Below are 15463 nucleotides of genomic sequence, written 5' to 3'. Positions count from 1 at the left end.
GGAGCTTGTGATGAGCACAGTGCAAATATATGAATTTTCATATATCTGAAATCATTATTAATGGTTAGGGTTAGGATTAAGGTTAGCTAACCCTAAGCAAACTCCCTAAGTTTCACTTACCCGTGAGTCTTACCGAGGACAATTTATATCAGTTACGATTTTGAAAAGGTTTACCGTCCTTAAATTTACATTAGACGGAATTCCGTCCGTGAATAGTTTCTGGAAGACTATGAGGATTTGGATTTTGAGTCAATCTAGATCCCAGAGTCATTCTGGCTCCTTGTCAGTGATTCAATTTTTTTGACTGGTTGATAGGAAAACAATAAACTCCACACAAGAGGTGATTTACGGAAGGGATCAATCAGCAGGAAGCTGTTCTTCATGGAACAATGGATTGCTGTCGTTGCTGTCAAAGACGTGTAGTAGAAGTGAATCATTATATTTATTTTCTGGGCCGTAAAAAACAGAAAAGAAGGCACTGTAAAGGCCGTGTGAGGTACTGAAATGCAAATATAACGGAGTACGACATAAAATAGCATAAAATATGGAACATGTTGGACATGTTTGCTACTTGTTTTCAGTATCGAAGAAGAAATCGATAAGTCTTCCCAAATATGTAAAGGAAATCGCGAAGAAAAGGGTACTGAACCTGAAAAAACAGAAACAAGGTCTGTTGCCATCTAAAGCCCTTCTCAGGCCTCAAATTCACTATCATCTGCTTTACGAGATATACAAAAGCAGATTGATGAGATGTGATATTTCAAAGTTACAGTATTGTTTTTTTTATGACACCACGGTGCTTTACATTTGCATTTCAGCAAGTAAAAGGAGCTGTTGATAGTACTTATTTTCAGGTCAATCACCACATCTATATGTCTTGCAGATCTTATTTTCGTGAAACTCATTTCACTCATATTTATAGATAACTTGTTGATGCTACAATTTTTTTTTCCACTTTGCTTAGTTCAGACTTCACTACCTGCTATAGCACTTGATAGTCCCTTGTGGATGCAAATAAATCTGTATCATTTTCAAAAAAATTTGAAACATAATGGGCCGGTTATTTAAACAAAGTTTAGCCGTCGTTTAACAAAACAGCGTTCTAAGCCATCCTCAATTTGGCCGAACCTTTTATCTAAGAATCAATTTTTTGTAAACAGTGTCAACAGGCCGAGACCTAAAAGTAGACGGACATCTATTTAAATGAAATCAACCCTCTTATGGAGAATCACCGAGGCCCACTGCTTGCGTAAAACCCCGGTTTGGGTTAGATCTCGTTTAAATAAGTGGCCCAATTTTCCTGAGCAACTTGGTAAGTAATTACTTCCCAATCAATTCTCAACGATGTTAATTGTTAATTGATGCTTGAATATCAAAAAGTGGCATTATACTAAAAGAAAAAGTCACACATTAGTGGAAAACCCAGTCGAATGAAGAGGTGAGAAGTGGCTGGGTTGAAACAAAGTATACTAATTTTGCAGTTATCTGTGTGAAGTAAATACCGCGGCACTCTCGTTGAAAGATCGAGTGTGTAGCTCGCCAGTATGACTAATAAGGGCAACATTACAAGATAAGTAAAGAATTTGGCCACAAAAATGAGGAAAGCGAAGAACATGTTAAACAAAAAAAGCATAAGTTCAGAGTCATGCGGTGTAATTTACTAAAGTATTGATATACATATCACTACAAGAAATTAAAACGAGCCACGAATTGTGAGGCACTGTCGTTTTAACGCGCGCTTGTTCAGATGCGACACAGCTTGTGGCCACATGCATCGAGACTCGTTTATTCATTCAGATTCTGGGCACTTACAAGCATAATTGTAAATATAAAATGGAGTAAGGTTGCGATTTACAGGTAAAAATACCTCTTCAGGATGACGCAGAGTGGACACGAAGTCAAACAAGCGTTTTGTAAAGTTACATGTGGCTAGTTAGTTTTTTCTTGCCATATATTTATCCTTCTGTTTCGTTCTGTTTTGTCTTGCTTTTGTTTGTTCGTTTTCGTTTTAGCCCGGCTGCTTAATTCGATTAATTTTAGCCCAAAGCCCCATCCAGACGCATGCAAACCACACTAAAGAAAATTTGAACTCGAAGTCTTATCTCTCCTATCACGCTTACATTAGAACGGAGAAATGGTTCACTGGAAACTTGATATATTAGATCGCAGGGTTTTCTTTTGTTGCGGCCGGCGAACATTTTGACAATAAAGCCCCATTTTATTCGTTCTGCCTACAGTCGAAACTACTCCGGACGAATGCTATATTTTCCAATTCCCTGTGATTATAATCGGTGGTAAGTTTCTAAAGATACTGTGATGCTGCGTCGGTGGGAGTGTATAACAGGATAATTTAGTATTAGAGTTATGAAGATGACGTTTCGAGCCTCAGCCCTTCGTCAGAGTGGATGACGAAGGGCTAGAGACGTCAGCTTCAAAACTCTTTACGGTGGCCAAGTTACGTTATCAACTCAGTTTAGTTCAGTTTGAAGAGGGATGAAAGAGTATGCTAAGTTTATCGCCATTTCTAACTCTCTGGATACTCATGGAGTTTGCTGGCTCTTCGAAAGAGAATATTTTAATAATCAAAGTGCGAACAAAACGCGAAAAAAGGCCGAGAACTTGAGGTATGGGATTTGAATCACTAACGATCAAGATGTGCACATGAGACTACAAACCTTTAAGGTTAGTCTTAAGATGTTGATGTCTTACTTCTATGAATCACGAAGTTGTATCTGGCGACGGTCGTGAGACATTCGTTACGATGATAGAAGGTAGTCTAGAATTTGATCTTACTTCACTTCAACTTTGAAGTAAAATTGCGTTAAGTTCGAGATGGCACCCAAGCTTCAAATCACGTCAAGTAATATTGTATTTTATCTCTCTTTGCAGTCACATAGGACATAAGGCTTTAAAAAATGTTCCAGCTTCAGGATTGAGTTGCTCTTACGACAATCTTCGGCGAATTTTTTTTTTCGGAGGTTGAGGTGGATTTTCCAAGTCATAGCTCACAACCATCTTTGGCCTTTTGCTCTCCGAGCTTGTCGTACATAGTATGTAGGCATTTGTCTTCACAACGGTTATAGTCTTGCCTCAATCATCTCCGGTTAATCTGATATTTTGCTGTGTTTTAGTGGGAATTTTTCTACTTGCCTTTTTGGGCTTGAAGTGCTAACTAGGGGATAAACTTCGGTAGGACTTCGTTATCACACGGCCCTCAAATCCCTCAGTCAGTTCATTGTTCAACAATAAGGTTTATTTTTTTACTTTCGTTCTAACCAGTTCACTTACCTCAAAAAAATGCGTGGGCTTTGTCCCACGAATTAACTGGTACCGTTTCCTTCATATTCACGTGTTATTCGAAGTGAATGCCGTCAGCTTCATTCTGTCTTGTTTATTTCAGTAGACTACTTCTGTCATGCAAATTGAATTTTGAGTCGAAGTGTACTTTGAAACTCGCCGCTTTCGCCCCCTATCGAGTTCGCCCCTATCTTATACCGTGTTCGCCCCCACACTTTTCAACCCCTGCAAGTCGAGTTCGCCCCTAGATTGAATAAAGTCCAGATTAGTTTATTTGTGTGCGACGCAAATCGCGGTAAAATTCCGCACAGCTCCACACTATTGTAAAACAAATGTTTTCCCAGTGGAAACATATTGTTTTTTTTCGTTGTTTTCTCTATCCAAGAACTGAATGCATAATGTAGTATGGGGCTGTGCGGAAATTTTACCCAAATCGCTCAAGAACGTGCTGAATGTCAAGTCAACGAGGATAATTTTGAATTTCAGCAATTGAGTGGAATCTGCGTGGGATCTGGGTTAGCGTAATCAACTAGATACTCTGAGTGGGATCATGAAACAAACGAAATTGTTTTATTTATTATTCGGACTCGAAAATATGCGAAACAACCTCGGTTAATCTAACGAACACGAACTGTGTTGTAGTGATCACACGTGATATGATCACCCGAAATGTGATCATAGCAACCAGGCTTGAAAAGATGCAAACCGCGCTATCATCAGATTATGCGCCTACTCGCTGTAGTTGGCCTCATAATCTGATTGTTGCATTTTATGTTCTCCATAGGGTAAAGTCTGTAGAGCTAATGTAGTTGAGAAGGGGCCAGCTGAACTTGTAGATTGTAGATTGTCTGCTTAGCAGCCCGGATTATTGTAAAGACGAAAAAGGAGGCTGTCACAAATTTGTTTAAGCCGGCGTCTGCAATCGTTAACGAGGTACCAATTGAGGGGCTGACAGATGATCCTTGCCCCAGTTTTCCAAAGCCAGTAAACCTGGCCAAAGCAGCCAACCACCTTCGGCAGCGATTGAGACCAGCAAATCCTGTAGACCTCGAGTTTGAATTGCAACTCGAGCACATCCCTGAGAACTCTCTCCGTGGACATATTAAGGTTAGTATTCTACAGTCAATGTGCTGGGCACTTTTAAGTGAAGTTAAAAAGTTCATGCAACTACTTCATTTGTATTTTCACTATCAAGTGTTATAGTTGCATGCGTTTATTGTACTATTTATCGTATATCTTAAGCAGTTAGAATGACGTTTTGTTGTTCTTTTTGTTTAATTTTATAGGTACGTGGGCGTCGTCACCTTATCTTCGCCAGCAACAGGTAGAGGTGTTGTGCAACGCCAAGGCTTAGTATATCGACGGTACTTTCAAACTTTTTCGAAGCCCCTTTAGCCAGCTATTAACCATCAACGCGTTCGTTCGAAGTGATTCCTGTGCGAAGCAGGTTCCGCTCCTGTCTGCGATCATGTCGGGAAGGAAGAAAAGCGACTATAAAGCCCTGATGAGGGCTGTATTCGAGTTGCTGCCATGAACACCATCCGTGATGCGAATCACGCCTGATTACGAAAGAGCAGTGTGGAGTGTCCTCCGAAAACTCATGCCGGTAGTGACGATCTAGGGCTGTCGCTTTCATTGGACACAAGCCCTATGGAGAAAGGTATGTTAAATTAAATGTTCAATGTAATTGATGTTATGTCTGTCAGTAGTCAGAGAGTAGACGAAAGTACATTTGACCATTTACATAGCTCTAGATATCGAAATGTTAAGTCTGTTTACTACGATTAAAGCTCAAAACCTGAAAAAATGAACTGAACTATAATCTTGTCACAAACGAAGGAATTCTCGTCTCTGAAGATTATTTTTACAATTCGTAAGTCTCTTTATTGAATACCTGATTTTTGTTTTGTTTCAGGTTCAAGAACTTGGCCTACAGTTGTCATACCATCACGACCGGGAACTTACCAATTGCTTCGCAAGTTCATGTCCCTACCATTTCTTTCCGCCGGCGCCATTTTAGAAGCTTTCTTCAAGCTGAAAAGAAAGGCCAATACAGACTAGCTGAAAGCCTTTGCCAACTACGTAGAACAGAACTGGATCGTCACCAACACCCGGCCGCCGTCATGTTGGAGTTTTTACCTAAGAGCCATCCGGACAAACAACGACGTGGAAGGATGGCACAACGGGCTCAACAGACGGGCGCAGGTAGGCTAACCATTTGCTTGTCATTACGCTACGGTGTCGCCTTTCGTCTGCGTGCCTGTGTCGCTAGATTAGCTACCGTTAATTCTTCACTCGCTTTAATTCGGCGGACGCGATGGCCGCCGGAATGCATCAGCGGTGTTGATTTTAGTGTTCGTTAGGTTATTGCCTCAGTGCGAGTGAGTAGTTTCTCGGTTTTGTCGCACATCAATTTCTCCTTTCGAGTTCGTGTTTTATTGCTATATTTTTATATATATTCTCCTCATTTTCACCTCAGGTAAAAAGTCAGCTTCCCCTGTATATGCTGATCCAGCTGCCTCACGAATAGACCCGCCTGACGACCCTTCAAATCAGAATGGTTTCGGAGCATAAACTGTGCAGACTCCAGCGACGAACGTGCCGGCAGCTGCAAGCAAAGATATTTAGCCTGTGGGATCAGTACGAGAACGATGATCGGACGGCGAGGTAGTTGCTGCGAGCCTGCTTTGAACTCTACAGACCGCGCGATGATTAACAACCCAATTGTGGGCCCGATCAAATGCAATAAAAGGCTCCTTTTGGAGCCACCAAATCTTTAAAAGTCACAATCAACGAAAGTTAAGTATTTCACTCTTTGACCATTTTGAAACATTACTGCTATCATAGTCGTTTCCGGTTAATTTATTTGTCGTTTCTGGTCGCCCCAGTTCCCACGCCCATATTAACTTTCAAAATGGCCGTCGTTCAATTAACACTCAACACTTGTCTTGGTTCTAACTTGTTTGTAATTTTCGACAGAAAGCAACTCATTTAGACATTACTTAATCTGGGGGCAAACTAGACTTGGTGGGGTCAAACTCGAAAAGTGTGGCGCCGAACACGGTATAAAGTAGGGGCGACCTCGATAGGAGGCGAACGCGGTGCTATAGGCCACTTCCGAGTTCTCGCCTTTCAGTGATCTGTACCGAAATAACGAGGACGAGGCTAAGTGCGAAGGCGCTTTCATCGGTATAAAGACCAAAGTGCAGTGGTAGAGAAAACGAGCGAAAATTTCTCTAATTTTAAAGTAATGAATAATGAAGCAATGAAGCAGATCAAAATTGCCGCAAAAGGCAAACTGTTGGAGGAGAAATTACAAACAAGTGAGGGCAAATTTCAAGACCAAAAATATTTAATCCTTGGGCGTGCCACTTATCTAACATTCCAGAGCTCTTGTGCCACATTTGTTTTGATGTCATTATTTAACCGTAGTTTTACTTGTTGCTGAATCGTAGCGAGGGCTTATTGTAGTTTGTGAAACGAAATTGAAACCTGTAGATTGTTAAATGAACTCAAACTCTGTAATTTTCGTAATGGAAAATGTGTAGATCTGTAATTTACACCAATAGAATTACAGAAAACTTAAGGTCACCAACGGCAAGGATGAATTGGTTAGTTCACTACCAGCGTGATTACACACATAACCTTGCAAATAATGACAACTCGAGAAAGAACGAAAGGAAAATCTTCGCGGTGTACTTTGCAAATTATTCACTCCAGCGTTTACGATGAATAATTATGAAATAATTCAAATAGTACGCGCGCTCTGATTGGCCATAAAACCATTTTACATCAGCGTATGTAAACACGGTTTTCGTTCCTCTTTCATTAGTTATTTTATAAAAGAAATGTAAAATGGTTTCCGTGTTTACATAGCCTGATGTAAACACGCGGGAGGTTGGGAGAACACTAGATAAGCTGGGAACCACTCCGCTTCGCGTCGTGGTTTCCTACGCATATCTCGTGTTCTCCCAACCTCCCGCGTGTTTACATCAGGCTATGTAAACACGGAAACCATTTTACATTTCTTCATTCAAATGCGTGACATGACATTTTATTTGAACTAGAAATGTCACGCATTCCTCCTCAGCTGGAAAACATAGAAGCTATCTTATGCCGTTGCCTTTATTTACAACAAAAATATTCAAAGATGGAATGAAATCAGAAAAATGTTTAGTTTACGTTTCAAATGTTATTTGTAGTTAATACTATATGCTAAGTTGTGTTGCAATCTACGCTAGTGACGAACTGACTGATTTATCCTTCTGGCCGGTGGAGTTTACCTCATGGATTCTCGATTTGTAAATCACAGGTTTTCATTTCGCAATTTTTCTAATTATAGATTTTGAGTTCATTTCGCAAGTAAAGGATTTCCAATTCCTATCGTTCAGACCGTTTCGCATATTACAGTAAGCCCTTGCTACGGATCAGAGAGGAAAAAACAAAAGTTAAGTGATGACAATAAGAAACTTAGGCCGGGCTTGACCAGGCTGCACGTGGACACCGAACGAAAACTCTGGAAAGTTACAGAGGTTGTGCATCCAAGCATCCAAAATTTTAGGAACTAGAAATTTGTCCGGACTTGTTTGTAATTTCTCCTCCAACAGCTCTTGCGGTCTTCAGCAGAGGCAGCTGCAGCTTTCTTGTATAAATCGAATAGTTCTGCTTTTTTCTTTCCTTTACCGCCATCACTTAGCCGTATGCCTCTCTCCCACAAATAATATTTCACTCTCCCACACTGAATTTCGAGAAATTTTCTTTCATTTTCACCACCAGGGCACTTTACTCTTCATACCGAATAGGGCGACTTCGCACTTAGCCTCGTCCTCGCGCCGTAATTTCGGTACAAGATCACTGAACAACGAAAACTCGGAAGTGGCCTATTCAACTAAATTATCAAACTTTCTCTGGTTCTTAAAATATGAGACGAGTGATACTACAAATGGATAGTTATTCAAGAAGCTGGAACACCTTGTTTCTTTAGAATGCTATGTACAATATTTCTGTTCTATTAGAAAACGAGATATATTCATTAAAAATGGCAACGAAGGTATGGATGTCTTCGACGACTCCCGAAAGCGTTACCGTTGCCCGTGGGTAGAGTTACGAAAATACGGACCGCGCCAAGAACCAATCAGAACACAGGATTCGCTACCGTGCCCTCTAAGAAAAAAATTTAAAAATATTAATTTTTTTTCCTCAGAGGGCAAGGTAACGAATCTTGCAATCTGATTGTTTCTTAGCGCGCCATCAAATTGGTTGACAAGCGATCTAAAAACCGCCTAATTAATTTTAATCCTTTACAAAAAGTACTTAGAAAGTTATAGGGTGAGATATTTGGTTACAATTGAAATAATCGATGGTACTTTCATTCATTTATTATCTGAATTCTCTCAAAAAATTTGTTCGTGGTGAACGGGCGAGCGAAATTTTCAGTTCTACAACAAATATACGCTCTCGGTGAGTCTTTCCATGTCCGTTCAATTTGGACATTTGTATAGTAAACTGCACAACGGAAACTGAAGGAATTCAATGAGAAAAGAGCCGCATAAAATTCCCTTGTGTTTCGTTGAAATGCCTCATTTGAATTTAGTTTTTGTGGAGGAAAGGCCAGATTTACACACGCCATTGCAGCAAACAAACGAGCAAATTCTCACAACTTTAAAATTAAAAAAATGAAATAACTCACAGTTACTTTCCTTGCCTTTTACTAACTGAACAGAAGTAAGACTTTTTACATCAATTAATCGCCGATAAGAGTGAATAATACTTTCCGTAGGGTCATTGACTATTTGTGCAGACTAGACCCTGTGAGCAGGGTAACTGGGATACCTGGATGGTATCGGATCCTTGGAATCAAGTGTAGTGATACTACGGGTGTCAGACTAGTTTACTGAAATAGTGCGCTCAAGTCTGGCCAGGGACATACACCTATTTCAAAACATAAGCATGCTATGCATGCAAGAGTTACTTTTTTGTAGGGTGGGTGGATTACTTGAAACATTGTGAGTGATGTCTACATTCTTACAAAAGGAGAGAAGAATATTAATGTGGGAAAGAACAAAAATGTCGAATTACCTCACTCACAGGTATTTTGTGGTAGATTATGTGTGTTTTACGAATAAATGTAACCAAAAATAAACTGTATTGGTGCCACGGATACCTGTTAGTACAAAATGCAGACAGCAGACTGCAGACCGGATACAAAATATAGACTGGAGACTGCAGAGTGGGTACAAAATGCAGACTGAGAATCTGAAGAGTTTTTACGTCTGGTAAATAATAACATGTCATCTTACAGCTTACCGAGCATCACGCAATCGCTTTTCCTCGATCAGCCCTCACGATTATTTGCACTATTGTGGAAAATTCCTGGCCCATTTCTTGATGAAAATCGATCGTAATATAATTTCAAGCCTTCAATATACTCTTCTTACTTTGTGCGCGAGTTGGTTTGTGTGATGTCTCTACAGATTTTATCAACGTAACAAAAGTAGATGATGTGAATAACAGTGATGGTAAAGCAAGCTTAAAACGGCAGAAATCACCAGAAACTACAACGGATACACAGTTCGCGACTCAATCCGGTCCAAAATTACCGCTCAATAACATCTTTTAGTGTGGATTGGCGGCGAACAATACGACTTGTGTATGCGTCTGTAAGTATTTCGAGCGTTTGCGCTATAATGCTTCAGGTGATCGTAATCAGAACACGTTGAAATACAAAACGACCGACAAAAGAGTTTTCTAAGCAAAAATCTCGTGTTCGTCATGTGACCCGGACCTGTCCGTGCACGACAACGTCAATCATCATCAAGATAACACGTGATCAGCATGTGAACACCTTCACCCTCATTGGATCACAGTTAGTTGTCATGGTGTTGAGGGCGCAATGACCACTGGGTACTATTGCGCAATTTTTCCATTTTGTGGCGGAGGAAAAAAAAAAAAACTAGACCCTGTGAGCAGGGTAACTGGGATACCTGGATGGTACTGGATCCTTGGAATCAAGTGTAGTGATACTACGGGTGTCGGATTAGTATACTGAAATAGTGAGCTCAAGTCTGGCTAAGGGCATACACCTATTTTAAAACATAGGCATGATATGCATGCAAGAGTTATTTTTTGTAGGGTGGGTGGATTACTTGTGGTCTACATTCTTACAAAAGGAAAGAAGAGTATTAACGTGGAAAAGAACGAAAATGTCGAATTACCTCACACACAGGTATTTTGTGGTAGATTATGCGTGTTGTGCGAATAAATGTAACCAAAAGTAAACTGTATTGGTGCCACAGATACCTGTTAGTACAAAATGCAGACAGCAGACCGGATACAAAATATAGACTGGAGACTGCAGAGTGGGTACAAAATGCAGACTGAGAATCTGAAGAGTTTTTACGTCTGGTAAATAATAACATGTCATCTTACAGCTTACCGAGCGTCACGCAATCGCTTTTCCTCGATCAGCCTTCACGATTATTTGCACTATTGTGGAAAATTCCTGGCCCATTTCTTGATGAAAATCGATCGTAATATAATTTCAAGCCTTCAATATACTCTTCTTATTTTGTGCGCGAGTTGGTTTGTGTGATGTCTGTACAGATTTTACCAACGTAATAAAAGTAGATGATGTGAATAACAGTGATGGTAAAGCAAGCTTAAAACGGCAGAAATCACCAGAAACTACAACGGATACACAGTTCGCGACTCAATCCGGTCCAAAATTACCGCTCAATAACATCTTTTAGTGTGGACTGGCCGCGAACAATACGACTTGTGTATGCGTCTGTAAGTATTTCGAGCGTTTGCGCTATAACGCTTCAGGTGATCGTAATCCAAACACGTTGAAATACGAAACGACCGACAAAAGAAAATCTCGTGCTCGTCATGTGACCCGGACCTGTCCATGCATGACAACGTCAATCATCATCAAGATAACACGTGATCAGCATGTGAACATCTTCACCCTCATTGGATCACAGTTAGTTGTCATGGTGTTGAGGGCCCAATGAACTCTGGGTACTATTGCGCAATTTTTCCATTTTGTGGCGGAAGAAAAAAAAAAAAAAAAAACAAACTAGACCCTGTGAGCAGGGTAACTGGGATACCTGGATGGTACTGGATCCTTGGAATCAAGTGTAGTGATACTACGGGTGTCGGACTAGTATACTGAAATAGTGCGCTCAAGTCTGGCCAAGGGCATACACCTATTTCAAAACATGGGCATGCTATGCGTGCAAGAGTTCCTTTTTTGTAGGGTGGGTGGATTACTTGAAACATTGTGAGTGATGTCTACATTCTTACAAAAGGAGAGAAGAATATTAATGTGCGAAAGAACGAAAATGTCGAATTACCTCACTCACAGGTATTTTGTGGGAGATTATGTGTGTTTTGCGAATGAATGTAACCAAAAATAAACTGTATTGGTGCCACGGATACCTGTTAGTAAAAAATGCAGACAGCAGACTGCAGACCGGATACAAAATATAGACTGCAGACTGCAAAGTGGGTACAAAATGCAGACTAAGAATCTGAAGAGTTTTTACGTCTGGTATATAATAATATGTCATCTTACAGCTTACCGAGCGTCACGCAATCGCTTTTCTGCAATCCGCCTTCACGATTATTTGCACTATTGTGGAATATTCCTAGCCCATTTCTTGATGAAAATCGATCGCAATATTATTTCAAGCCTTCAATATAGTCTTCTTACTTTGCGCGCGAGTTGGTTGGTGTGATGTCTGTACAGATTTTATCAACGTAATAAAAGTAGATGATGTGAACAACAGTGATGGTAAAGCAAGCTTAAAACGGCAGAAATCGCCAGAAAATACAACGGATACACAGGGTATGAGTAAGTTTTATTGATTTTATGAGAAAAATGTTCATATTTCGAAATATGTATCGTTGTAAATCGACCATACTTCGTTCCCTATACTATTCCTTATAACGTGCAGTTCCTCTCGTAACTTAACACCGAGTCACACAGCGCGTGACGCGTTCATGAATTAATCGTTGGCTTTTACTCGAGACGTGAGCTTGGGCCGCTTGTGACAAGACAATTGCGTAAACAATATTTAACATAACAACATTACACACAAAAAAACACTGGGTTTTGGATCACGTATTTATTAAAAAAGAATATCCATACAACTACAATGAAAACAAACATAAAATTCACCTTTCTGATCGTGAAATTAATACCATTCGTACTGTTATCGTAGCTACGTTCCTTGCCATCAAGTGAATCCAACATGTCGTCTTTCTTCACAAGCAGTTTGCATCCCATATAGTTATGTTCTTCAGTCTCGCGGTAGTAGCGTTGTTCAATAGATTGCATAGAGTATATGCAGTTTGGTTTCAGATTTCAGATTTTGCTTTTTACAACAAGTGAACGTTTTTCAACTAAGACATTGGCATACTTAGCATACAAGGCATTCAAGGCCATCATGGCTTTCAAGCGTTCGCGACTCAATCCGTTCCAAAATTACCGCTCAATAACATCTTTCAGTGTGGATTAGCCGCGATTAATACGACTTGTATATGCGTCTGTAAGTATTTTGCGCGTTTGCGCTATAATGCTCCAGGAGATCGCAATCCAAACACGTTGAAATGCAAAACAACTGACTAAAGAGTTTCATGAGCAAAATCTCGTGTTCGTCATGTGACCCGGCCCTGTCTGTGCATGACAACGTCAATCATCATCAAGATAACACGCGTGATCAGCATGTGAACACCTCATTCGATCACAGTTAGTTGTCATGGTATCAGTATGTGAACACCTCATTGGATCACAGTTAGTTGTCATGGTGTTGAGGGCCCAATGACCTCTGGGTACTATTGCGCAATTTTTCCATTTTGTGGCGGAGGAAAAAAAAAAAAACGACAAAAAAACAAAGGCATTTTATGACTGGGCTACCACAGGTATCCCAGTAAAAAGACAAAAAAACAAAGGCATTTTATGACTGGGCTACCACAGGTATCCCAGTAAAAAAAAAAAAAAAAGACGACAAAAAAACAAAGGCATTTTATGACTGGGCTACCACAGGTATCCCAGTAAAAAAATTGTTGTGACAGTTCTTGCTAAACTAGATACGTTGTCAGTTCCAAGAATGTACATGCGCTTTTTTTTTTCTTACGCCGGCGCTCACTAACTGACAGGTGTCATGTCAGATTGTGACAGATACTCGTAAAGATAATGCTTTAAAGTTTGTTTGGAAGCCTTTTAAATCACCTTTATCATCGCAACTGGAAATGTGTCGGTGGTCTCTCTCTTTAATTTGCATCTCCTTTATTTTAATTACCATTTACTTGCTCAGAAATTGCTCGGTTTGTGGAAGATCTTACTGTAACTACAGCCCTAAATTATTCAGGTTCTTTCGGAAAGAATTTCGTTAAGTTTGAAAAAAACTATAAAATGTTATTCACCAGCAGAACTGGTTGAACATCTTAAAAAGAAAGATAGTTTGGCTCGTCACATCGCGCAATCATTGCGTGACGTGACGAGCCTAACAACGTCAGCGTAACAGGCAAGATCAATATGGTAATAGGACGGAATGGGGTCCAATTTTGCCAGTAATAATACGAGTGATTAACAAAATCGGACCACCGCGAAGCCGGAGTCCGATTTGTCAATCACGAGTATGATTACAGACAGAATTGAACGACACAAAGTTCTGTTACCACTTAATCATAATTATAACAATTTCCGAAAACAAAAAATGCATTTAGGACAAATATGTGCAGTAGAGACAATGTGTAAGTAAAAAATTCCTCAACTTTGCAAATTCCACTTTTTTTTTTTAAGAATGATGCTCTGATTATTGTAATCAATTCTGTGATTGGTGAATTTACTGAAAGGACCAAGTATGATTGGCTGCCTCGACTGTCCGATTACAACTCCACAGAATGATTAGCGAAGAATAAAGCAGCCAATGCACCAATCACATTTGAGGAAATTGTAATGGTTATGATCAAGCGCGGCGTCCCATGGTTTCGACGCATGCCTCAATATTAACCCCCTACGTTGCAGACTTTTCCACCATGACCACATATCCCTGATTCTCTTTGAGCGGGAAATCGCTTCTGAAGCAACTCAGTGTTGAAATAAGCTTGCGAAATAGAGAACTAGACTACGAGCAGTACCTCCTTTTCGGTGAAGTCACACGACATTACTTGAAAACAGGCTGCTCTGGGTGCGCGTTTTCTGAATGAGCGACAGGCTGCAATATACCGCAGGGGCCTTTTTCCCACCTTTCTAAAAGAAAGCTCTTGCAATTTGGAAACAAAGGCATAGAGCAAAAGTATGGATAAACAACACTAATTACCAATTCCATGGGCTTGGTTGAACGTTCACATTAGGAGCTAAACACTTGCTTGGGGCCTTTCCACACCAGGGACAAAATTGTTTATTAAGACAAATGTCCTGTCATCACCAACATTTTATAAGTGCGGATGGTTTGTTGCCACTTAACAAATTTTGGCCGAAGTGGACAAATCTTTAAACGCACCGCCGACAAAATTTGCTCGGGGTAAAAATTTGGCAAAATCGACTAAATAAACAAAACCGTGGTACGCTTTTCCATCAGTTATCGTGCAAGATACGACAAGCAAGTAATTGAACTGAAATCAGTTTATTAGAAAGGCAAAAATTGTCTTTTGCTGCAAAACTCGGGGATTGTAAATTTTAAAACGACATAGGATAAGTCCTGGAAATTGGAGGTTGAATCTTTTGGTAACTAGGCTGGCCCGTCTTATGAACAGATCAAGCACTGACGGAATTTTACGGCTTTGAAATTTTTAGGGCGGATGCAAAAGACAAAACAAAAATTTGTCATGATGAAATTTGTCCTTTGATTTTGTCAGGACGATTTTATTAGTAGTTTTGTCCGCTTGCGCGGAGAGGCTCTTGCTGAAGGTCAGCAATGACTTTACCCCGCCCGCTCGTAAAGTCTCATGGTATGTAAGCACTTTTTTAATTTGTTATTATTATTTATTTTTCTCTCTTGCTTTACGCCAGTTCTCCTTCTTATTCAATTCTTTTGTGGTAATTGGACTAAAATTATCTGCATAGAGATGCTTCTCTTCCAACGCAAACAATGAAAGTTTTATTTGAAGTACCCGCCCGAGTCAGCCTCTTTTGCAGGGCGACAGCTGATTGGCTGAC

The 15463-nt window shown here is 40.1% G+C and overlaps 1 long non-coding RNA gene and 1 other non-coding gene across 2 annotated transcripts; one reads left to right on the top strand and one right to left on the bottom strand.

Annotated features, from left to right (window-relative positions):
- The first annotated feature begins 2832 nt into the window (after positions 1–2832).
- Positions 2833–6013, top strand: LOC113669233 (uncharacterized). Its single transcript, XR_016184724.1, has 5 exons — positions 2833–2860; positions 4157–4404; positions 4584–4957; positions 5213–5502; positions 5777–6013. It is a non-coding gene; the product is annotated as an uncharacterized LOC113669233 (transcript).
- Positions 6014–12137: 6124 nt separating this feature from the next.
- LOC149048357 (uncharacterized) lies at positions 12138–13210 on the bottom strand. The gene is made up of 2 exons (XR_016184913.1): positions 13080–13210; positions 12138–13034 (listed from the first exon to the last, which is right to left on the bottom strand). It is a non-coding gene; the product is annotated as an uncharacterized LOC149048357 (long non-coding RNA).
- Between the last annotated feature and the right edge of the window lie 2253 nt (positions 13211–15463).

Source organism: Pocillopora damicornis, chromosome 3, assembly GCF_964200805.1.
Source record: "Pocillopora damicornis chromosome 3, jaPocDami1.2, whole genome shotgun sequence".
In the NCBI taxonomy this organism is placed as follows: Eukaryota; Metazoa; Cnidaria; class Anthozoa; order Scleractinia; family Pocilloporidae; genus Pocillopora; species Pocillopora damicornis.
The sequence above is the reverse complement of the archived record's forward strand: the minus strand, read 5'-3'. Positions and strand labels throughout refer to the sequence as shown.